The 16,607-nt window shown below is 43.3% G+C and overlaps 1 protein-coding gene across 1 annotated transcript in view; it reads right to left on the minus strand.

Annotated features, from left to right (window-relative positions):
* LOC118596301 (general transcription factor IIH subunit 2) overlaps positions 1-16,607 on the minus strand; it is a 54,018-nt gene that overhangs the window by 10,120 nt on the left and 27,291 nt on the right. The window lies entirely within an intron of this gene.

Raw genomic sequence — 16,607 nt, forward strand, 5'->3', positions numbered from 1 at the left:
ATAAATACTATATTTCTGTATATGTATGTCATATCTTATTTATTCAATCATATTTATCCAGGCATTTGATTTGATTTGATGAATAATACTAGCGTGCACATTAATGCTCAAGTGTGGGCATTTTTCATTCTGAAGTCTGTAAGTGCATTTTCATATATACAAATTAATTGTCTTTTGCTTCTAAATAGCAGGGTTAGATATGGCAATACATTATGTACCATGGTCTAGTCACACCATTAAAGTTTCCTCACTACCTTTAGACTATTTTATCCAGATCGCTACAAATGCCCTTAGTTCCTCATTTCAGGCCCTTTATCACATCACATTCTTTGTTGTTTTATTTCATTTGGAAAGAAGTTTCTTAGTACACTGCACAGACAGCAGCATGCATGGCACTAACAGAAAAACTGCCTACTTGGATTTTGTATTGTTTCATTGATATGTCCATGTAGTGAGTCCACAATCATCCCCCTGCCTCCACTTCTTGAATGCTGGGATAATGGGTGTTTTCCACCATGCCCAATCATCATAATTGCTTTAAAGACACTGTGGATTCTGCTCCTGTATCATCAAAAGGTTTCTTTTAATTCAACAAGGGCCAGGCGGTGGTGGTGCTCACCTTTAATCCCAGCACTCGGGAGGCAGAGGCAGGCAGATCTCTGTGAGTTCAAGGCCAGCCTGGGCTACAGAGTGAGTTCCAGGAAAGGCGCAAAACTACACAGAGAAACCCTGTCTTGGGGGGAAAAAAATCAACAAGGCTATAATAAATGAGAAACTTACTATGGTGCTCCGACAACCTGAGGAGTTGGTGGAACAGACTATATAACCATTGGCATAAATGACCATGTTTTGAAACTTCAGAGGTAACTCCATTTATGATGTCCCTTTTGGATATCATTTCTAAAGATTCGCCTGAACATTACCATCTGGTTTACTAGACTTGAACTCTTCCCATTCTCACTGTTTCCTTCTTTATGGATGACACTGATCTTCAGGTCATCATCCAACACAATTTGGAGCAAATGACCAAGTAAGTCTACAACATCCTCTCTCATCTACTCCCTGACATCTGGGTCACACGTAAAGTTCTCCATTTAGAGAACTTCTGAAAAATGAATCATTACTTAAACCAATGGCATAAACTTAGAACACCTTACTAACCACATACGACCAAACCACAGATCCTTGTCTGCGTTCTCAGCATTTCAATTGTCCCACAGGAGTATTCAATTCAATACCTTTGGGTAGAGTTGAGCAGACCCTCTTCATTACATGTTTTACATACTCTACCTCGATCTGTCTCATCTAGTTTGGAATTTTTCTACTATCCATATTTCTGCAAAAACCTACAGCAAACTGAAGGTTTTAATTTGTTCCATGTGTTTTTATTTTGGTTTGGGGACAGAGTTCTGTTACAAACCCAAGTTGGCCTCCAAGTTGACATCCTCCTGTCTCAGTCTCCTGAATGTTGGGATTATGTACATGTGCCACAATACCTAGCCAAACTGCAGACTGTTAAGGTAAAGTACACCTTTTCATTGAAAGGCACATCAGGCAATCATGCAGAAATGATCACATTTAACAATACCTAATAAGATTAAAAAGAAACAAACAGAAACCTCCTTATCACTAATATACATCCCCCAAGAATCACCCCTCTGAAGCGGGGCCGGGGCTAGCTTCCTGCTCTTCCCCTTTGCACAAGGAACTGGCCAGGACTTGGCAGCTCTGCTTAGTTACTCCATGTTTGCCAACACAAGCTGCATTAGTCCTTTTGCTGAGAAAAGACACCCTGACAAAAACAGCTGAGAGAGGAAAGGTCACTCTGGCTTACAGTTTGAAGGCGTAAATTCCAACGAGGCCAGGAAGATGTGGTAGAGGAGCAGAGGCTCCTGGTCCTATAGTATCCTCAGTAAAGAAGCAGAGAAAGTAAGTAAGACGTTGGGCCAGGCTATAAACCTGGAAGGACTCACTTCCTCCAGCGAGGCTCCGCCTCTTAAAGGTTCCACAAACTGCTCCAACAACTCTGGGAGCTGGACAACAGAACTTCAAATACATGAGCTGCCTATAAGGGCGATTTTATAATCATATAACAATAGTCAAGAACCAGTAGTCTCCACTAACTTTCTATATATCTGGACACCTTCCTTTCCCACCTCATCCTTATGCTCCTCTTTCTTTTATCAAAAAGATGTTTTATTATATTTTCTTTCTTTTGTGTGTGCTTGTGGTGAGGTGCACACATGCCATATAGTTGAAGCATGTGGTGGAGGTGAGATCTCTCCTTCAGCTAGGTAGATCCTAGGGTTGACTGTCTCCCCATCTGATTCTTTTGTTTGGGCATAGAATCCCACACAAGCCCTTTAATGAGAAACCAAGAAAGTATTAGAGGAACTAAAACTCAAATTGCACAGTCAGAGAAGCTACCAGCTAAGGCTCTGTATTGCACTAACATGGTTAGTCAGGACCCCATAAGTGGTATTTCATTTTGAACAATTTAAGATTGTCCTAGCTTTTTGTGACACTATTCTTGGGGAGACATGAACAAATATCTACTCACCCCCAAATAAGAAAACAACCACAGACCAAAGTAAGAGTACCACCAAAGTCCAACTTGAGGCCAGAAGTGGTGGTATACTTGGGAGGCAGGACTTGGGAGGTAGGGGCAGGCAGATCTCTGTGAGGTCAAGGGCAGCCTAGTCTACAGAGCATGTTCCAGGCAAGCCAGAGCTATAGGGAAATTCTGTCTCAAAGAAAGAAGAAAAAAGTTCAACTTGGTGAAGCAGTGAGTTTTATTGGGGTTCCTTACAGGAAGATGGGTGAGCAGCTACTTACAGGAGCAGACATGTCTCAGAGCAACAAAAGCCCATCCCAGTACGTAAACAGCACCACCTTCCAAAACCAAACAAAGGTGTAATCCATCAAGTCCACAGTTAGTTCTGGGAAAGTCTCAAATGGCCCAACCTTGTTTTTAGCTTCGGTAGTTCCGCTTCTGGTTAACTGTTCTTGTTACCTGAAGTGTGTCACCCCAGAACATGGATTTTGTACTTCAAGGTCACCCTAAAAAAGGCTCACTGCTCCACTGGGATGCCGAACACTCCGTGTAGCTGCCGTCCAGCTAATGAAGTCTTTACACTGGCTTCAACCCATGCTCCAGGAGTCTTCTCTGGTGGAAACCCCACAACAGTTCTGGAGGTTCCACCAAGGTCCCAGAGACCAGACCTGAAGACACCGGGTCTCGACCCCTTGGAGCAAAGAAAAGTGGTGGTCAGGAGACTCTTGGGGGTGCACAACCTGAGGTGTTCCAGGTCCCCAGGGTTCCCTTTGATCAACTGCTGCCTAACTCCTCAGAGGGGTCTGACACCTCCATCCCAAAAGGAAACAAATTTGAAAGTCGCCTGGTCTTGTAGTTGGAATCTTAACAGGTCTCGCCAGTTCCTCAGCTGGTCTTGTTTCCGCAGACTGCAAGCTTCTGTGTCCTCATGCCAATGGCTCTCAGCTGAACTGTGCTGCTCCAAAGCCTAAAAGCTTAACCAGCCAAATGCTTAACTAGCTAAATGCTGCTAGTTTCTGGTCTTCACACTTTATATATCTTTCTACTTTCTGCTGTCACTCCCTGGAATTAAAGGCTGGATTTCTGGGATTAAAGGCGTGTGTCACCATGCCTGGCTGTTTCTAATGTGGCCTTGAACTCAGAGGTCCACTTGGCTCTGCCTCCCAAGTGCTGGGATTAAAGGCATGTACCACCACCGCCTAGCTTCTGCTATAGCTTGCTCTGACCCATTTTCTAGCCACCATTTTTGGTTCTGTATCTAGTGGCTGACTATTCTCTGACCCCAGATAAATTTATTAGGGTGCACAATATTTTGGGAAACACAATACCACCACATGGTTTGTCACCTCCTAGGGGTTAGTCTGGCTAAGGACACAACTGCTGATCCAGTGTCCAGGCTCTGTGTGAGAAATTGTTCCCCCAGATGAGCATCCCCTCTGCTGTGCTCTGTGCCCACTCTAAGCAGCCCCTGGGAAGGGGGAAAGTTGCTCCAGGCTGAGCCTGAAGGAAGAGAGAAGTTCTACCCCTTCCTCTTTCATGATTTACATCTCCTTCTAAACCAATAATCCATAAAACCCACCATTCGCTTTAAAAAAAAAATGACCCTGGCAAGGGGATTGGTGCCAGGCAACATGGCCTGGACAAAACAGATTTTTCCCTTCTGTCCAACACTGACCAAGGAGACTTTGAACAACATTTGCTAGGTCCTTTAAAAAGGACCAAAGATGGCTACTAAAAACATGTCCTTTGTCACCCAGTTGGCCCCAGATTTTGGGAAAAAATTGTAAAAGTTTAAAAAAATATTTAAAGGTATAAATAGGTCCCAGTTGGTAGCTTAAAGGGTGTTTAGCAATAGAGAACTGATTGGGGGAAGACCTTTTACATAAACTGAAAGCCATCATCACCTCCTCTGATGACTTATGGATGCCCAGCCAAGTTTTGATGTCCCACCCTCTGTCAGAAGAAACCAACCTCCCAGGACTGCCCATTACGAAGATCCTATGATTGTTCAGCTTCCTGCATCCAGATTAAACAAGACCCAACGACCCTAGACACGACCCTAGACAAAAGGGGAAATTGCAGTCCATATTGCCTGGCTTGAAGAGTCACCCTGGAATACTCCTCTCCTGCTTGGGATGCAACCTGGGACCTCTGATCCTCATGAATCTGATTCTTCTGGAGAAACAGGTGTACATTGTCTTGGACCTGAAAGATGCATTCTTTAGCCTCCTATTGTCAGAGGTGAGTCGACCCATCTTTTCTTTTAAATGGACTGACCCAGTGGGGGGTCACAGTGGACGACATACCTGGACATTGTATTGTGATGGGGAGTTGTGCCATTTTGTATTCTTCTTTTTGTGTTTTGCATGTGTTGATTGGATTTTTCTTAGACTTTCATGTCTTCTTTCGGGTTGTCTTGTTTTCTGTGAGTCTTCATGAATCTCAGCTATGGAGACTGGTGAAGCCTAAAAATGGTTCCAATTTTTAATGTGGGTTACTGAGTGGGTGACCTAGACCTGGCGGGGTGACAACAGACCCACCACACACTGAGGACCAGAATGACCAGATGGAGTAAAAAACCCAGCGGTATACTAAATTCTGCATGTCTGCTAGGGCCTGGAGTCAAAATGCCAGTTTCACACTGAACTCTGAACTGGTTGGTAAGAGGGTCAAAACCTCAGTCCTGTAGTGACCTCTGAGAAGCTCTGGGGCAAAGCCTTCGTATAATAAATAGCCCATGCTAGGACCTAGAGCCAAAAGCCCTATCCTATGTGAACTCTAGAGCTGCTACAGCCAAATTTCCGGCCAGAAGATGAACTTGATTGTGACTGTGGAAAACAGCACAACCACCAATACTGCTACTCAAGAAAATTCAGTTTGTAATTCCATTCTAAGCTGTAAACTCTAATCTTACATTCTCTAGTTAAAAGATAATCAACCTAATAAAATCAGCTAACGTTTATCCATCACCATTTTCTGCATATCATCCTGAGGTAACCAACTTTAAATGTGTCTGTTTTTAGTAAGCCAGCTCTGACAGTTTATACGAACAAACTGAACTGGAATCCATCTAGACAGGCTTTGCATTTGTTTTTCTACCTTAATACAAATGTTATTTGTATTTTCCACTGAAGTACTTAGTAACTAAGCTACACGCACAAAAATTGGTCAGTCTAATTAATGTATTGATCTCTTTTTGGTGTAAAAGTGTGTCATAAGTGCACATGTACATGGGATACTCATAATTTTATAAGTACGGAAGCTACAGGAAGATGGTGAGCATCCTGCTCTCTCTCTCTCTCTCTCTCTCTCTCTCTCTCTCAGCCTTATTTTCTCAGTGCAGGTTATCTCATTGAACATAAAGCTGAGAGAGCAGCCAGCAAACCCCAGAGATCCTCTGTCTCCATTCTCCACAGTGCTGGGGTAACATCTGGATTAATGTGGGTACTGGGGATCTGAACTCAGTCCTCTTGCTTACATAGTAAGTGCTCTTAAACCATGTGCCATTTGCAGCCCCAAAATAGAACTTTATAAAGAGTCCATCCACTAAGAGTTTCCTCGTCACCCAGCTATTCCAAATATTTATATTGTAAAACTTACATGTAGCTTTGGGAGTAGGGACTACTCACCATTACACAGAGTTTGTAAATGCAGACAGACCTTTGATATTCAATGCTGCTAATATAGGAACAAAATGAATAAATGAACTTTTTATTTTTTTTTAACTTTAAGTAAAAGATTCAATTCAATTCTTCTGTGCACGGATGTACTTTTAAGTAGGTCTCCATTTTCCTGTCATCATCTGTGAGTTCCTCACAGTTGACTCGTCCATCCTCATCATCTGCTCCTCCAATCATTCCAACTTCATCTGCTAGTTCTCCCCCTAAGATTGTCCTGACCTGACTCAGTTTTGCTGCACTGATGTGCTGACTCCCACCCTTGGCTAAGGCTTGGAATACTTTGTAGATGTCTTCTTTGTGAGCTACAGCTTTTATTTATTTATTTATTTATTTATTTATTTTTAGCCATCACAGTACAAATTCTGGGATGTCAATGGTGCCATTAATATCAGTACCTAGCTCATTGGTAATAACCTGAAATTTGGCGTCTGTTGGTTTTTGTCAGTGACCACAAGGCAGTACCAAGTTCCTTTACTGTCCTGTTCCTATAGCCATCTGCATCTTCATCCAATAGGGAGAAAACCCTGGGATTCAGCCATCTCAGCCACCTGATCAATCACGGTGCGTTGAAGGGAAACAGAGAAGGGGTAAGGCTCTGTACCCGAGAAGGGGGCCTCCATTGCTGCTACTGCAAACACACCTGCACCGCCACCCCATTACCCCAGTGATGTGCCACATCCTCAAGACTCCCGGCCCTTCTTTCTGACTCATCTCAAATTAGTTTACCTTTTTATTATTGAATTACAGTATTTTTTCTATATTTTAGAGCAGTCCTTTGTCAGGTATTTACAATGCAGTTATATTCTTAGTCTGTGTCTTCATTTTAACTTTTTTTTTTTTTTTTAATTTTTCAAGACAGGGTTTCCTCTGTGTAGCCTTGGCTGACCTGGAACTCGCTTTGTAGCCCAGGCTGGCCTCAAACTTTAACACTGTTTTTAATACGTGTGTGTGTGTGTGTGTGTGTGTGTGTGTGTACACGCACATAAAGGACCTGTGTTCCAAGTCCAAGAACCCACATAAAAATGCTGGGTGTGATGCATACACCCGTCACTCTGGTTTGGGGAAGGCAGAAGCAGGATCCCTGGGATAGCTGTTTTGTCATTCTAACCTCATTAATGATTTCCGAGCCAATAAAAGACCTTTTTATCAAAGAAGGTGTACTAATTCAAAGGAATTATTGGGGGATGACACCCAAGGTTATCCTTTGGCGCGCGCACACACACACACACACACACACACACACACACACACACACACGTACACAAAGGAAGAAAAACTACCAGGCTTTGAAGTCAGGCTTAGTGGTAGATGTCTATAATCCCAGCTACTCAGGAGACCACCACATGGGGATAACTTGCATCCAGGAGTTTGAGATCAATCTGGGCACTACATGGAGACCCTGACTCATAATAAATAAATGGGAGGGAAGTCAATTTTTAAAATATATAGCAAGAGGAACTACATCCCCAGAATGGGTAGGGGTTTGCAGAAAGGAACAGTCTAGAGCTGAACCATAGTTTTCTTCATTTTAATAACTTTGTTCTAATTGTTGAGCGAATGCCAATGTATAAAATTCAAAAAAGCACAAACAAGTGTGAAGCAAAAGAGATACCTACCTTCTTTCACCTTGCTCAGTTTCTCAGAGGCAGCCTCCTTTAGATGCGACAAATGTCTTCAAGAATCTACACTGCCTCAGCCTCGCTCAACCCAGTGCAGCTCCTCCCTCCCACTCCCGCAGCACTGACTCCTCCCTCCCTCCCACTGCCGCAGCACTGACTCCTCCCTCCCTCCCACTGCCGCAGCACTGACTCCTCCCTCCCACTCCCGCAGCACTGACTCCTCCCTCCCACTCCTGCAGCACTGACTCCTCCCTCCCTCCCACTGCCGCAGCACTGACTCCTCCCTCCCACTGCCGCAGCACTGACTCCTCCCTCCCACTCCCGCAGCACTGACTCCTCCCTCCCACTCCCGCAGCACTGACTCCTCCCTCCCACTCCCGCAGCACTGACTCCTCCCTCCCACTCCTGCAGCACTGACTCCTCCCTCCCACTCCCGCAGCACTGACTCCCCCCACTCCGCAGCACTGACTCCTCCCTCCCACTCCTGCAGCACTGACTCCTCCCTCCCACTCCTGCAGCACTGACTCCTCCCTCCCACTCTCCCAGCACTGACATCCAGTTAGCACTTTCAGATTTCTGGGGCTGGAACCTGCATCATGCTCTGGTCATTATACAGGTCCCTAATCCTTCAACTCTTGATGTATAAGGATTGTTAAGTAAACTAATAAATGACAAGTGAAGTAGTGTATTGAGTCCAGGGTCCTGCTGGGAGGTGTGACTCAAACAGCAAGTCTCGAAGGGGAAGCGTCCACAGTCCATCTTGTACTACCTATCCCCTAAGGATAGTTAGACAGATAACGTGTCCGCTGTCCCTGCAGAACCGGACTCCACAGGGCTATTAATAGTACTCTCCAGAATCATGCCCTTTCTTTCTTCATATAGACTCCTGTCTTTTCCCGACACTCCCTAAAGTCCCCGAGACTCCAATAACATATTCATCTCCGTACAGGGCTGGATGGGCCTCTTCTTTCTCCACATTCAGAAAACTACCTCCTGGTATGAAGTTTCTAACCACGAGAGAAATGGACCTGAATATGGGCATACAATCATGAGGAAGTTGTAAATGTTATACAATCTTACAGAATGCTTACTGTTCTTCCCTGTGAATAGTTGAAGCCCTGCTGATCTTTGTTTCAAAAGATGTTTTGTTTACTGACAGATATTTTTATTAATTCTTTGAAATTTTCACAAAATGCAATTTGGTCATATTCACTACCCACTCCTCTCAGATCTATCCTCTCCTCCTTAACCCTCAACTTCATGTCTTTTTTTTTTTTCAATAATTCATCAAGTCTAGTTTGTACTGCCCATATACTGTTGATGACATCCAATGGAGTGTGGTCAGCCTACCCAGGGCCACACCCTTGGAGAAAACGGACTTTCATTAACTATAATTTTTCCTTTCTTGAAACAGGATCTCATATGTAGCTCTAGCTGCCCTGGGACTTCCTAGACAGACCAGCCTGGCCTTAAACTCAGAGGGATCCACCTGTCTGTGCCTCCCGAGTGTTGGGAAGCCTCCCCAGTGTTAGGATTAAAGGAGTGTGCCATCACATCCAGCCCCTACTGAGTCTCTTCAAAATAAAGAGAAGGGGATGCTAAGGATGTAGGTCAATGGTAGAGTTCTTGTCTAGCATGTATGAGGCCCAGGTACTGTTTAAATGGGGGAAAAATATAAAAATACCGCCCCAAAAAAACCTACCTTTGTTGAGACAGTAATTCAAACAACTTAATCATTTAAAAAGCATTGTAACAGAGCCTAAGAGAGAACTAGTAGAAAAAGCAGATGAGGGGGCTGGAGAGATGGCTCAGAGGTTAAGAGCACTGGATGCTCTTCCAGAGGTCCTGAGTTCAAATCCCAGCAACCACACGGTGGTTCACAACCATCTATAATGAGATGCAGTGCCCTTTTTTACTGTGCAGGCAGAAAACTATATACATAATAAATAAATAAAATACTTTAAATTAAAAAGAAAAAGAAAAAGGAGATGAGTCTTTTGTTTTGAGATGGAGTCTCTTTACGTAGCCCTGGCTGTCCTCTGTAGACCAGGCTGGCCTCTAACTCACAGAGATCTGCCTGGCTCTGCCTCCCAAGTGCAGGAATCAAAGGCATGCACCACTGCACTGTTTTAGGGAATAAGTATTTCTTTTCGGGGTGAATATGTGAATTCTAAATCTTTAGAATATCTCTCATTTCCTATTTTTTTTTTGTTTGTTTTGTTTTGTAGACAATGTTTGGCCTTGTTGCCCAAGCTGGCCTTGAACTTGAGGCAACCCTCTTATCTCAGCTTCCCCAGTGCTGGAATTACAGTAGTATGGTGCACATCTCACCTGGATCATCTTTTATTTCTGTTCTCTTTTCCCTACATTCTTTGTGTGTGCACGTGTATGAACATGCCACAGCACATGTGTGGAGGCCAGAGGACACCTTGTAGCAATCACTTCCCTCCTTCCTCCGTGTGGGCCCCAGAGACTACACTGAGGTCACTTGCCTTAAGCCTCTGACCTGTTTCACTGGCCTCCGTCTTATTTTGGTGTTAGTTATTTGGTTTTCTTTTTTTATTGATCAATCTACTTAGAGATTTACAAACTTTATTGATCTTATATTTGTACTTAATGATTTCTACTAGCTCCCAGTATTTCCTTTTGCTTATGTTATTTTTACTCACTCTCAATCAAAAAAATCTATACCAGATACTATACTGAATGTTACTATATTCTAAAAAATACAATTTAAGTAAAAAAAAAAAAAAAAGTGATCCTAAATGGACCTCAAATGAAAGAAGAAATGGAGAGCCAAGAAAGTGGAAAAATTTTGTTAAATCATAATAAATGATAACTGATTAAAACAAATATTAATATTTGTGAAACAGAACAAAAGGAAATATATAACCATTATATTTGAGGAAGGGGTTAGATGAGTTAAGGTTATTTTGGTCCTTTTACTGTCTACAGGGAAAATAATGAACATCACTAACTTTAGATTTCTGAACTTTACGACGATCAAACACACACTCCGGACGCCATCTCAGGGTCCCTTGAATCCCTTCTTTTCAGAGTCATCTGTCTTCTACTGCAGCACTGCTGCCCTTGTCCAGCCCCCTGGGCTGGCTGGAGTCCAAACAGAAGTCACCAAGCCTCCCTGTCCCCAGCTGTTACTGCTCCTTTCGGAGTTGTGTGCAATACCACACTATTAAATGAGAACTGGGCATGGGATTCGGTAGGTAGAGTCTGCCTCACAAGTATACACCCTTGGGTTCCATCCCCAGCACCACAAAAACTAGGTATGGCGGCACACACCTCTAATCCCAGCTCCTGGGAGGTGAAAGAAAGAAGATCAGTTCAAGTCAGGCCAGCAAGATGACTCAGCAGATAAGGGTGCTGGCTGCTAAACCTTATAACCTGAGTTCATCCCTGGACAACAGTGGAGCTGAGAACAGATGACTCTAAATTGTCTTCTGACCTCCAACATGCAAGAGAAAGCAAGCATGCACTCCCCCACCACACCCCAACCCCACAGTAAATAAATACATACATACATTGCATGTTTCCCTCTCCCTTCAATGGATTGCTCAGAGATGTTTCTTTGTGGCTCTCTTGATAACTACACATTCTCCATAGACACACTTGCTGGGAGACGCCTGCATCTCTGCACTGCTTGTGTGAACCCTGGCCATGGTGCTAACACTCTGCATCACACACTTCCTTCCCAGTACTTTCCCTTTCTTCCCCAGACTGGCTCCTCCCAAGTGAAGGAACAATACTTTCTTCTTTGCTTTTGTTTCCTAGGGAACTCAAGTTTAGAAACTTCACTAAAGAGTAAAAGCAGAGCACACAAGTTTCTAACTGGCCAGGACAAATTTAGAAAACAATTTAAAAAAACAATTCAGAAGACGCAATGATTGAAACCAACTGCACTAAGTATATTTTGACCCCCAAATATACTAGTGGTTACACATACACTTAAATATAAGGATACTAAGTATATTTATTGTACTACATATTAATGTAATTTACATATTAAGTGTAAATGGATTAAGTGCTTTAATTAAAAGATCAAAACTGTCAGACTGGCAGGCAGTGGTGGCACAAGCCTTTAATCTTAGCACTCAGAAGGCAGAGGCAAGTGGATCTCTGAGTTCAAGGCCACCCTGGTCTACTGAGCAAGTTCCAGGACAGTCAAAGCTACAGAGAAACCCCCTCTTGAGAAACAGAACAAAGCAAAACTGTTGAACGGAATAACAAGAATATGGAAGGGTTAGGGTGAAATCAGGGAGAATACTACTAGTTTGCGGGAGGCCCTGTGTTTAAACCGAAGCACTAGTGAAAAGTGAAGTGAAAAATACATGCATTTAACATGAAGAAGGCTCTGTGTGGAAATATATGGTGTTCTCCAATATAGTGTGCACCCTAATAAACTTATTTGGGGTCAGAGAACAGAACAGCCACTAGATAGACACAGAGGCCAGAATATGGTGGCACTCAACGCCTTGAATCCTAGCATTCCAGAAGCAGAGATCTGTCTGGATCTCTGTGAGTTCAAAGCCACACTGGAAACATGATGACACATGCCTTTAATCCCAGGAAGTGATGGCAGGAAGCAGAAAGGTATATAAGGCCTGAAGACCAGGAACTAAACTGGTTAAGCTTTCAGGCTTTTGAGCAGCAGTTCAGCTGAGATCCATTTGGATGAGGACTCAGAGGCTTCCAGTTTGAGGAAACGAGATCAGCTGAGGAATTGGCGAGGTGAGGTTAGTTGTGGCTTGTTGTTTCCCTGATCTTTCAGCATTCACTCCAATACCTGGTTCCAGGTTTGTTTTTATTAAGAAGATCCTTTAAGATTCATGTTACAGCTCTGGTCCCTAGTACTTGCTCCTCCCCACAAAAAAGTACACATTTAGTGAAACTATATAAAATGAATGTATTGTGAAGTTACAAGAGGAAAGTAGATACCTGAGTTGTAATCACCATTGAATATCTATCTCTCTCTCTCTCTCTCTCTCTCTCTCTCTCTCTCTCTCTCTCTCTGCAGTGCTAGGCCCTTACGCACACTATACGTGTTCTTACGCTGAGAAACACATCCAACCCCCATTTCTGTAATCTTCAAATAGGATTAATCTTTTTCTCAATTATTGTGAAAAAGCAAATTTATTTTAAAATATAACTACAATATTCATCTTAACCTTATCAAGCATGGAAATGAAATCCAAAACTGGGGATATCCCTTCTATCAGATAATGAGTTTAAATCTTTAGCAAGGAACTCACAGGTGGGGTGGGGGTATGAAACAGCTGGTCACACCACACCCATGGAGAGCAGAGAGCAACAAAATGCCCATGACACCGCTTGCTTGCTGCTGATGCTCGCCTAGCTTTCTAACTCAGAACTCCTAGCCCAGGGAATGGTCCCACCCACAGTGGGTCGGGTTGTCCTACACCAATTAACAATAAGTCGACTCCACATACACACATGTCTACAGGGCAACCTGATCCAGATAATTCCTCAACTGACGCTCTCTCTTGAGGGGATTCTAGGTTTCAGAAAGCTGACAAAACCTAGAAGTTCATTTCATGAGAGGGAACCGAGGCCTGACACTGGCTGAATAGCTAGGATCCAGAAGCTGGACACCCCAGACCTAGGATAGAACCAAACACAACTGGCAAAAACAAAAACAAGAACAAACAAGCAAGCAAACAACCCCCCCAAAAAATTCAATGAAATGATTCCTAATGATATTCTGCTATACTCATATATGGGTGCCCAGCCCAATGTCATCAGAGGCTTCATACAGCAACTCATGGGAGATGCAGAGGCCCACAGCCAAACAGGCAGAGCTCAGGGAACCCCATGGAAGAGGACAAGGAAGGATTGTAGGAGGCAGTAGGATCTAGGACATACAAGAACATGGCCCACAAAATCATCTAAGCCCATAGGGGCTCAAAGAGACTGTATCAGCAATCATGGAGCCTGCATGGGTCTGTACCAGGTCCTGTGCATGTATGTTAGGGTTGTGTAGCCCAGTGCTCTTGTGGTACTCCTAATGTTGGAGGTGGGTGTGTCTCTGACTCTTTGGCCAGCTCTTGGGACATTTTTCCTTCGAATGGGTTGCCTCATGCAGCCTTGATATGAGGGTTTGTGCCTAGAGTTATTGTAACTTGTTATGCTGTGTTCAGTTGATGTCCCTGGGAGTCTTGCTCTTTTCTGAAGGGGACCAGGGAGGAGTGGATCTGGGGGAGAGGAGGAGAACTGGGAAGAGTAGAGAGAAGTGAAACTGCTGTCAGGATATAATGTATGAGAATAAAAGAAAAAAGAAAAAAAAAAAGGACCTAAACAAAACAAAAACTAGCTGTCACAGTCTCAAACATTCTGTGATTTTTCTTTCTTCCCTTTCATGCTTTTGTTGTTGTTTTTGTTTTTTAAGACAGGATTTCTCTGTGTAGGGTGGGGATTTAGCTTAGTGGTAAAGCGTTTGCCTAGTACTGATATTACCACACCCAGCTCTGGTGACCTTTCTTTCTTTCTTTTTTTTACTTTCAGGTGATTTCATTTATTCTTTGAGAATTTTGTGTATACATACAACGCATTTTCATCAAGTCCACAAATCTAACTCCCCCAGGAAGCCTCTCAACACATCCCCTGCCCAACTTCATGTCCTTTTTTTTTTTTTTTTTTTTGAATGCCGAATATCATTTATTGAAGGAGGGAGGAGGTCTTAAATACAGGCTTACAGTGCAATGGGAGAACCCCAGAGGGCAGAGGTTCGCTACCAATGTTTTACAATCTTGCATCTAAGCTGTTAATGCCCAATATGCTGGATACAGAGACAAGGAGCTTCCCTTAAGCATTCAGGAAGGGTAGAAACCGGCAGGGAATTAGCATAGGGAGGATATCAAGGTCAAGGTCAGCAAGCCAGGCAACAGCTACCCAAAACAGGGACCAGGGCCCTACAGGTCCCCTCTTTTTACTAAAAAATGAGACTTAGGTTGTGTGGGACATCAGCAGGTCACCTTACTTGTCATGGAGACACCTGTCCAGGCCACACAGGTGTTCTGTCTTAGGTTGGTGAGCGCACCCCCAGGTATTACCCGTCTCTGAATACTCATTATCATACGCCGCTCAACTGTGTGTGAGCTGCAGAAATAACTGCTGCCAAAGATCTCAAAGTGGCACAGAAAAGACAAACCCACCCATAGCCAGTAGGCTAGAGGCAACTGAGCCATTTCCTTCCTTAACGAGCCTTACTGCAAATTGGGAGTCCTTGTAAGATGGTATCCCGAGAGCAAATGGAACTTGAGTTTATAAATTTATAACTTTCAAAGCCAATCAAAATGTATATAAATATTGAATTAAATTTACTATGCCCAATAGAATGAAACATTAACTAAGCGTGGTAGCTACTTTTGCTGCCAGGGTCTCCACTGTGCTAGCTGTAGTAACCAGTTATGAAATGGCAATCCCAGAAACAGTAGCAGCAGTGGCTGCCACTGCTATAACAGCAACAACAGCAGCAGCGATGTCAAATTCTCTTCTGGAGCGTCTGAGCATCATCTGTGTCTTACTGCCACAGTCTACTGGCATGGACACAACTCCAGGAACACGAACCACCAAGGCCCATTTTTCTTGATCCCAGAACGACTTAAGCTGGGAGCTCTGCAAAAGAACAACTAAGAACCATAAAGAAAAAAACACCACACAAGGAGCAGAACCAATGGTCTCATAATGGCTACATTCAGGCTCACAAATTTTAAGGTATCTTCAAAGGGGGCTAAATGAATTTCAGGAGGCCAATAAATGTTGCACAGAGCCACTCCTGAAAAGTAGGTATTACACCAGCTTGAAGAGGGTTGTGAAAATGAAAGGCTTAGCTGGCATGCTACTGTGAACAAGTGGAGGTCAGTGACCTTCAGGGTTACCCTTAATCTCCAAGGAGTCTGGGTGACACATTCTCAAACGTACTTGAAAAAGCAGTTTCTGGTGACTTTTCAAGAGAAGCCATTCAAGGCCTTTCTTCTGAGCATGGCAGAAGTAGGGATAAAGAATACTCTGACAGTGCTAGAGGCATGTCTTACAAGTCAATAACAGCTCCGTTGACAAGGAAAGAAGATAGTTACCAGTAACAGCAATTGGTTCCATACAAAATAATCAGTAGAGCAAACTGACAGCCCACAGAATGGGAGAAAACTACCAGCTACATTTCATACAAAGGGCAAATGTCCAGAATTCACAAAGAATTGCAGAAAACACCAGAAATAAAACTGCCAGTCAACAAACAGGCAAATGAACTGAAACAACAGTTTAAAAAAACAAACAAACGAAAGTGGCCATAACTAATTTTATTAAAAAGTGTTCAGGTGATGACTGTGTACTCCTTTAATCCCAGCACTCAGGAGGCAGAGCCAGACGGATCTCTCTGAGTTTGAGGCCAGCCTGGTCTACAGAGCAAGATCTGGAACAGGCACTAAAGCTACACAGAGAAACCCTATCTCGAAAACAAACAAACAAAAAGTGTTCAATATTCCTAACCATGAGGCAAATGCAAATTAAAACTAATTTGAGATACCACCTAATCCCAATCAGAATGGCTATCATCAATAAATATGACAACAAATGCAGGAAAAGATGTGTAGAGAAAGGAAGCTTTATTCACTATTGAGAAGGATGAAAATTAATACAGCCACTGTGGAAATGAGTTTGGATAGTCCTCAAAAAATTAAAACTAACTGGGCAGTGCTGGTGTACACCTTTAATCTCAGC

The sequence above is a fragment of the Onychomys torridus genome, chromosome 15 (assembly GCF_903995425.1).
Source record: "Onychomys torridus chromosome 15, mOncTor1.1, whole genome shotgun sequence".
Classification (NCBI taxonomy): domain Eukaryota; kingdom Metazoa; phylum Chordata; class Mammalia; order Rodentia; family Cricetidae; genus Onychomys; species Onychomys torridus.